This window comes from Ascaphus truei, chromosome 1, assembly GCF_040206685.1.
Source record: "Ascaphus truei isolate aAscTru1 chromosome 1, aAscTru1.hap1, whole genome shotgun sequence".
NCBI lineage: Eukaryota > Metazoa > Chordata > Amphibia > Anura > Ascaphidae > Ascaphus > Ascaphus truei.
In genome coordinates this window covers 33890549-33898818 of record NC_134483.1, presented here as the reverse complement: position 1 = coordinate 33898818, position 8270 = coordinate 33890549, and positions in this window count along the sequence as shown.

The following is an 8270-nucleotide window of genomic DNA, read 5'->3' as shown; positions in this document are numbered from 1 at the left end:
AGTAATGGCAGAGTCTCCCACAGGGTGGGGGAAACTCTGTTACATAACCAAGTCTGGATTAAGAAAGTACAGAGCCCACAACCCTTTCAAGGACCGTCTAGGTTTTTACATTGTTAAGCCACAGTTTAAAAGTGATTATTTTCCCTTTTTTTTTAAACAAAATGTTAGGCAAAATCCTTTTGCCAACATCAGTATTGTACCATCACGATAAAAAAAGATATGACATCATGTATGTTAAAGCAGCAGCTTTCCACTGGGCTCCCCCCCCCATTTCTCTATTAGAATGGGAAGCAAGGGGTCGCCGGAGCTGAACGCCGCTAAACTCAGTTCCTGGGACCACCTAGTTCATGAGATACCGATAAAAGTATCACGGGTACTTCCTGTTATTTAAATCTCCATCACCGCCTGTGCCAATAGGAAGCCGCAGTGGATGATGTTGTGGGTTCTGATTGGCCTGCGTAATGGGAACGTTTGTAGCTGCCATTTTGTTTCCCCTGGACGAGACAGGAACGTGCTACCTTCACCAACAAGTAGCTCGGAAACCAGGGGACCCTGAGAGCTGAAAGTAGTGCGTTTCCAGACACCTCCTGATTCCCATCTCGGTTAAAAAACAAGTGTGGGTTACAAAAAAAAAAACGAGCAGGGCAAACGGCTGCTTTAATCATGAGATTAATTAAGAAAACAAAGAAACAAAAGGAAAAAGAAAAAAAAAATAGAACTTGTAATTAGAGAGGATTTTCCTCACTCAAACGCCCAAACCTTGAGATGAGCGTTTACATGTTCACTCATTCAATAGATAATGATTCCTTTGTCTTAGAAAAAGAAACAACTGCAGCTTGCCTCGAGTTTATTGCAAAGGAGGCAGCAAAGAATGATGGATTTAAAGCTCTGTCTTCCTGTGCACGGTTACAATATATACTGTATATATATATATACTGTATATATATATACTATACAAAAAAGAAACCTTAAAGGAGCACTCGAGTGTATCAAGAAAATAAACGATTTTATTACAAAGTAAAAACAGGGGAGAAAAAGATAAAATGGGGGAAGGGGCCAAAACCACTACCTAACGAGGGACACGCACAGCAAGGATGGAGGCACGGGATAGAAAAACCCCAAATGGAAGAAGAAAATGCAGGGTCTGGAACTATAGCAATGAGCAGTCAAAATAAATGACACAGAAGCCAGCTCATGAAGAAAAAAAGCTGGCAAAAGTGAATGAAGCAAACAGGTAAGTGGGCCAAACATGCACCGGATGCACATACATGCCTAAGCTACACAGTGGTATAGCACAGGCAAGAATACACTACAGTCAGAGCAATGCATAAGAAAATAGCAAGTTGATGAGGTGCAACATACAAAGGCCCATTGTTACTGCTGAATCAAAGCGTCCAGACACAAGAGAGTGTAGTAGCAAGATCCATAAGGTTAATTACAGTCCCGAATACATCACCACAAAGTAAGGGGTGAAAAGCCTCCAGCTGAGTCCCGGCACAGAGAGGTAGAGGAAGGGTCCCCAACACCGCGCTCCCACTCCTACGCGTTTCGACGAGAGCCTTCTACTGGGTGTTGGTGTATCACGCGTTTTAATGTTTCATTTGATTCTTGCATCTGTAAGGAACTTTTACATCAAGATTAATTTCAATGAGATGATGAGTATTTTAAAACAGGACATAAATGTAGATCTAGATGAAGGGGTGTCCTTTGAAATGGTATATTTGATTTGATTGCTACTGTCCCCTTCGATTGTAAGCTTTGCACAGTAGAGTTACACAGTTGGCAATATATGAGCGTAAAAATGAATATATATATGTATATGTACACGGTGCAATCCGTTGTAATGAAAGATAGTGTGTTAAGGATGATAGGGCTGCATGTAGGTAATGCTGGTGAGTGATAAGTGGTGACGTACATCAGCTTGGCAGACAATACAATCAGAGTGCCAAGGCATGTCAGCCAGGGTTACATTTTGTGTGGAAAGAGAAACCTGGGAATTGGAAACTAAAATGTGAGGATGTACGTCTGAACTGAAAGTAGTGGATACATGGGGCAGTCTCCCACCCCCAAATTATGGGCACTCCGTCATGCCCAGGCTATGGGCAGTCTCCCACACCCAGGCTATTAGCAGCCTCCCATGCCCAGACTATGGGCAGCCTCCCACACCCAAACTATGGGCAGCCTCCCACCTCCAGACTATGGTCAGTTTCCCACTTCCGGACTATGGGCAGTTTCCCACTCCCGGACTATGGGCAGCCTCCCATTCCCAGACTATGGGCAGTCTCCCACCCCCAGGCTATGGGTACTACCATCACCAGACTATGGGCAGTCTCCCACCCCCAGACAATGGGTACTACCATCACCAGACTATCGGTAGTCTCCCACCCCCAGACTATGGGTACTACCATCACCAGACTATCGGTAGTCTCCCACCCCCAGACAATGGGTACTACCATCACCAGACTATGGGCAGTCTCCCACCCCCAGACTATGGGTACTACCATCACCAGACTATCGGTAGTCTCCCACCCCCAGACTATGGGTACTACCATCACCAGACTATGGGTAGTCTCCCACCCCCAGACTATGGGTACTACCATCACCAGACTATCGGTAGTCTCCCACCCCCAGACTATGGGTACTACCATCACCAGACTATGGGCAGTCTCCCACCCCCAGACAATGGGTACTACCATCACAAGACTATTGGTAGTCTCCCACCCCCAGACTATGGGTACTACCATCACCAGACTATCGGTAGTCTCCCACCCCCAGACAATGGGTACTACCATCACCAGACTATGGGCAGTCTCCCACCCCCAGACTATGGGTACTACCATCACCAGACTATGGGCAGTCTCCCACCCCCAGACTATGGGTACTACCATCACCAGACTATCGGTAGTCTCCCACCCCCAGACTATGGGTACTACCATCACCAGACTATGGGCAGTCTCCCACCCCCAGACTATGGGTACTACCATCACCAGACTATCGGTAGTCTCCCACCCCCAGACTATGGGTACTACCATCACCAGACTATGGGGCAGTCTCCCACCCTTAGACTATGGGTACTACCATCACCAGACTATCGGTAGTCTCCCACCCCCAGACAATGGGTACTACCATCACCAGACTATGGGCAGTCTCCCACCCCCAGACTATGGGTACTACCATCACCAGACTATGGGCAGTCTCCCACCCTCAGACTATGGGTACTACCATCACCAGACTATCGGTAGTCTCCCACCCCCAGACTATGGGCAGTCTCCCACCCCCAGACTATGGGTACTACCATCACCAGACTATGGGCAGTCTCCCACCCCCAGACTATGGGTACTACCATCACCAGACTATCGGTAGTCTCCCACCCTTAGACTATGGGTACTACCATCACCAGACTATGGGCAGTCTCCCAACCCCCAGACTATGGGTACTACCATCACCAGACTATGGGCAGTCTCCCACCCCCAGACTATGGGTACTACCATCACCAGACTATCGGTAGTCTCCCACCCCCAGACTATGGGTACTACCATCACCAGACTATGGGCAGTCTCCCACCCCCAGACTATGGGCAGTCTCCCACCCCCAGACTATCGGTAGTCTCCCACCCCCAGACTATGGGCAGTCTCCCACCCCCAGACTATCGGTAGTCTCCCACCCCCAGACTATGGGCAGTCTCCCACCCCCAGACTATGGGTACTACCATCACCAGACTATCGGTAGTCTCCCACCCTTAGACTATGGGTACTACCATCACCAGACTATGGGCAGTCTCCCACCCTCAGTCTATGGGTACTACCATCACCAGACTATCGGTAGTCTCCCACCCTCAGTCTATGGGTACTACCATCACCAGACTATGGGCAGTTTCCCAGACTATGGATACTACCATCACCAGACTATGGGCCGTCTCCCACCCCCAGACTATGGGTACTACCATCACCAGACTATGGGCCGTCTCCCACCCTCAGACTATGGGTACTACCATCACCAGACTATGGGTAGTTTCCCAGACTATGGGGGCCAGATACGGTTCTGAAATTCTGTAAATTGATTACAAGATAATCAATGTTAAAGCGTTACAGTGTTAAAGCAGCATTATCCCCCAGAGATGGGTCTACATTTTTACCTTTTATCTGAACCAGGGTCTCCTGGGACCCACCAGTTACCAAAATAAAACATTTAAATGTGATGCTGAATTCTGGTTAAAAAAAAAAGTAACAATAAACATGGCTGATGTCACTGCTTCCTATTCACCACTGGAGTCAGGCCGACCCGGCGGCCATCTTCTTTCTTCTGGATAAGAATTCTTATCCCTTGGTTCAGATGAATGTAAAAAATACAATTTCTATCAACAATAAGACCATGGGATGGTGCTTAAAAACCGGATATAAAGTATCTAGTACAGCTGTTCACCTGTGATATCTACCCAGTGCACATTAACGTTCTTGCTCTAAAAGAAGAGACAACCAAATCACGTTCTGCCCCAAAAACTGAATAATGTGCACTTGACCTCCTCTGACTGCACTTGTACTCCTCCTGTGTCTGTAAGCCTCCCAACAGACCATTTAGACTAAGTTCTTTGGGGGAGGGTCTCCCTTTGCCTTATGTTGTCAGATACAATCCCCATTGCTTGTAATGTATGTACCCTGTAGTGTAATGTTGCAACGCGCTCCGTACATTGTTGGCATTAATAAAATAATATATATATATATTTAAAACAAACAAGAAAGTAGCGCCAATAAAAAGTGATAGTGTACTATAATGTGAACAAGTGAAACATGTGTATAATATAATTTGTAAATATAAAGTGATAATCATAAAAATATATATAGATGTGCAAATATATAACTAATGTGCAGATGTATAACTTGTGATCACAAAATGGCTCATTCAAACAACCAATGAAGGAAAAATATAAAACACATTAATATAACATATGAAAAATAACAATAAAAATAAGATAAGTAAAACCAGTCCCAATAAAGAGTCCAAAGGATATATAGAATAAAATCCAATAAGGGGGGAACTTCAGGCTGCTCTCAAACGGATGAACCACATCCAGTGGAACCTGTAGAAAAGAAAAGAGGAGAGAGCGCACGCCCCATAGCGTAAAAAGGTAACAATTTATTGGGGGGGATGGGAGAGGGATAAGAATCGCACTCACAAGATAACAAATATAAAAGCACGATTGTGAATAAATATCACCGCCAAGCTGAAAGGTCACCGCAGTCCTTGGATAGTGTCCACCGGAAAGATGATGCTCTATGCTTGCAGTCCGTCAGAATCGCAAACAACCTGGTGTAGCCTCTCCGTGGATTTCCTGCTGCTCGGCTAGGTGTCTCACTCGGTGCAGAGGAACAGAAGGTCTGTGTAAACATCCAGCGCGACCCAACCAGATCGCGCACTTCCGTATAGACGCAGTGTCGTGACGTAATGACGTAGTGACGTCCCTGACGCGTTTCGTCGCAACGGCGACTTTTTCAAAGGGGGATATATATATATATAATCAAAAAATAAATAGACGATACCGTTCTGTGGCTAACGAAATGCTTTTATTTGTGCGACCTTTCGAGATACACTGATCTCTTCTTCCGGCGATGTTACAATGAATGAAGCAAGCCACAGAACGGTATCGTCTATTTATTTTTTGTTTATTGAAGCTCGGCTAACACGGTACTGATACCTCTACATGTGTGTAAATATATATATATATACATACTGTATATATATATATATATACACACACACATGTCAAGAGGCTCTATATGCTATTCTGCTTTCGGTTAAAAAAGACGTCTAACATAGAGGATTTTCACCCTGCTGTGTGCACAGAAAGAGAGGTAGAGCTTCCGACCTCGCACATGTTGGACTAAGAACCTCATTTGGTTATAATGCAAAATAAATGTAGACTTCTTCTTACACTCGTGCGCTGGCTGTTCTATTAGTACATGTTAGCTTATGTGTGTTAGAGTACTTTGTACTGCGCCACGGAATATGTTGCCATCTCAGTTGTAGATGTTTAAAATGACGATAGCATCGGAGACAGGGAATACAAAATATCCCTGTTCGCCGATGACATAATCCTCACCATGTTAGACCCCCTCACCTCCCTCCCTAACCTAGAAAAACTCCTCAACGAATTTGGCCAACTGTCAGACTATAAAGTCAATACTGACAAGTCGGAGGCGCTCAGCATCTCCCTACCGAACCCCGTTTGGTCAGCCCTACAAAAGAAATTTAAATACAAATGGAATAGTTCCCATATCAAGTACCTTGGAATTAAAATAGCGAGCTCATATAACTCATTATACCAAATTAACTACCCCCCCCTCTTCCGCCAAATCTTAAAAGATCTAGAGACCTGGCTAACCCACCAGATCTCCTGGTTCGGAAGAATAGTATCCACCAAAATGAATATCCTACCCCGTTTACTCTATTTCTTTCAGACCCTCCCCGTCCCTGTACCATTAGCAGAACTGAGAAATATCCAGGCCCATATCCTAAGGTTTATTTGGCAACAACGGAGAGCCAGGGCCCCACGGTCAGTACTCTTGGCCTCGAGGACGAGAGGGGGCTTGGGGGCACCGGACATACTCCGATACTACCAATCAGCCCAATTGAGGCAGACGGTAGTATGGAACAGCCCCCCCGCCTCCAATTGTTGGCTGGAGATAGAGACACACCACGCGTCCCCGAACACCCTCCCAACTCTATTGTGGTCCCCATCCCACAAAAACAAGAAATCGTTGAGACTTGGCCTCGGGGCTATGAGATGCACGTGGTCGACATGGTTAAAAACCAAAGGGAAATACGGCCTAGCTTCAACCCCCTCTCAATTGACCCCCTTATTCGGAAACCCGGACTTCCCACCCGGGTGTGCCCGAACCCAATTCAGCCAATTTCAAGGCTTAAACATCAGAGTGGTTGCGGATTTGCTGGAAAAAGACGAGGCCATGCCCCTCCTGGAACTAAGAGCTAAATTTTCGTCCCCCGATTTACCCACATTCCAATACCTACAGTTTCGACACTTCCTTAGAACCCAGTCCCCTACCCTAAAGTTCCCGCCGCGCTCCAGATTCGAGACCCTCTGCCTCAAAGGCGAATACCAAAAGGGCCTCATATCAGAGATATATAAAACGCTCGAGGCATCCCAGCCCCCCCCCCAATCACCTGTATATGCAGAAATGGAACGAAGCTCTAAATACCAACTTGGACCTTGAGGACTGGGAGGATATCTGGGAGGCAGCCACCAAAACATCAATTTGTTCCGTCACAAAAGAAAACATCTATAAAATATTATTTCACTGGTACCTGACCCCGAGTAGACTGAGCCAAATCTACCCAGGCACTTCAGATGAATGCTGGAGAGGTTGTGGTCAAAGGGGGGACATGTCCCATATTTGGTGGACATGCCCGGAGATCCAAAGATTCTGGTCCCGGATCCAGGGCCTCCTGACCGAGACCCTGGATATAGAAATACCCCTGGACCCGCTGACCTACGTGCTGGGAAAACCAATCGACAACCTCCCTGCCCCTGCTGCCAGACTCACAGCGGCAATATTGACGGCTGCGAGATGCTGTGTTGCGGCGGCGTGGAAGAAAATTAAAGCCCCCTCCAGAAGGACAGTGATCTCCAGGATAGACGGAATTATGACTATGGAAAAACTGACGGCAATGTTGAAACAAAAAACCCCACAATTTTATTCAGTCTGGGAACCTTGGCCAGGACTGCCAACCCCCACATAAACCTTACAGCAACACCCATCCCCCCCCCCCCCGACCAACGAACCTCAAAATCCTTCCCACCCCCCCCCATACCCCCCCCCGTCCTCCCCCTCTCTCTTCCCAAAGTCGTTCCCAACTATCCACCCTTCCTTTGTCTCCCCCTCTTCTTTTCATCTCTGAAAAAAGGAAAAGGGATTATTGTGTGTCGCTTACCTCCCCCATGTAATGTACATGTACTGCGCCGTATATACAAGTTGGCTTGCTAACCAGTTTCTGTTACATGTGCCTACCCGCTGTATGACACCAATAAAGGAAAGATATTTAAAAAAAAAAAAAATGACGATAGCGATAATAAAATGGACTGACTACACAGCAAAGGTTGTCGTCTATTCTGAGCCTATAAAAATGTTTACAAGAAAAGAGCAGCAGAGCCGAATATAAGGAGCTGTAACCAGGTCATGTTTAATTTAGGTTAACAAAGCTCCTCCTTCCCAGGTTTTAAGCCCGCCCCTCCCCACGTCCCAAGTTAGTGGGTC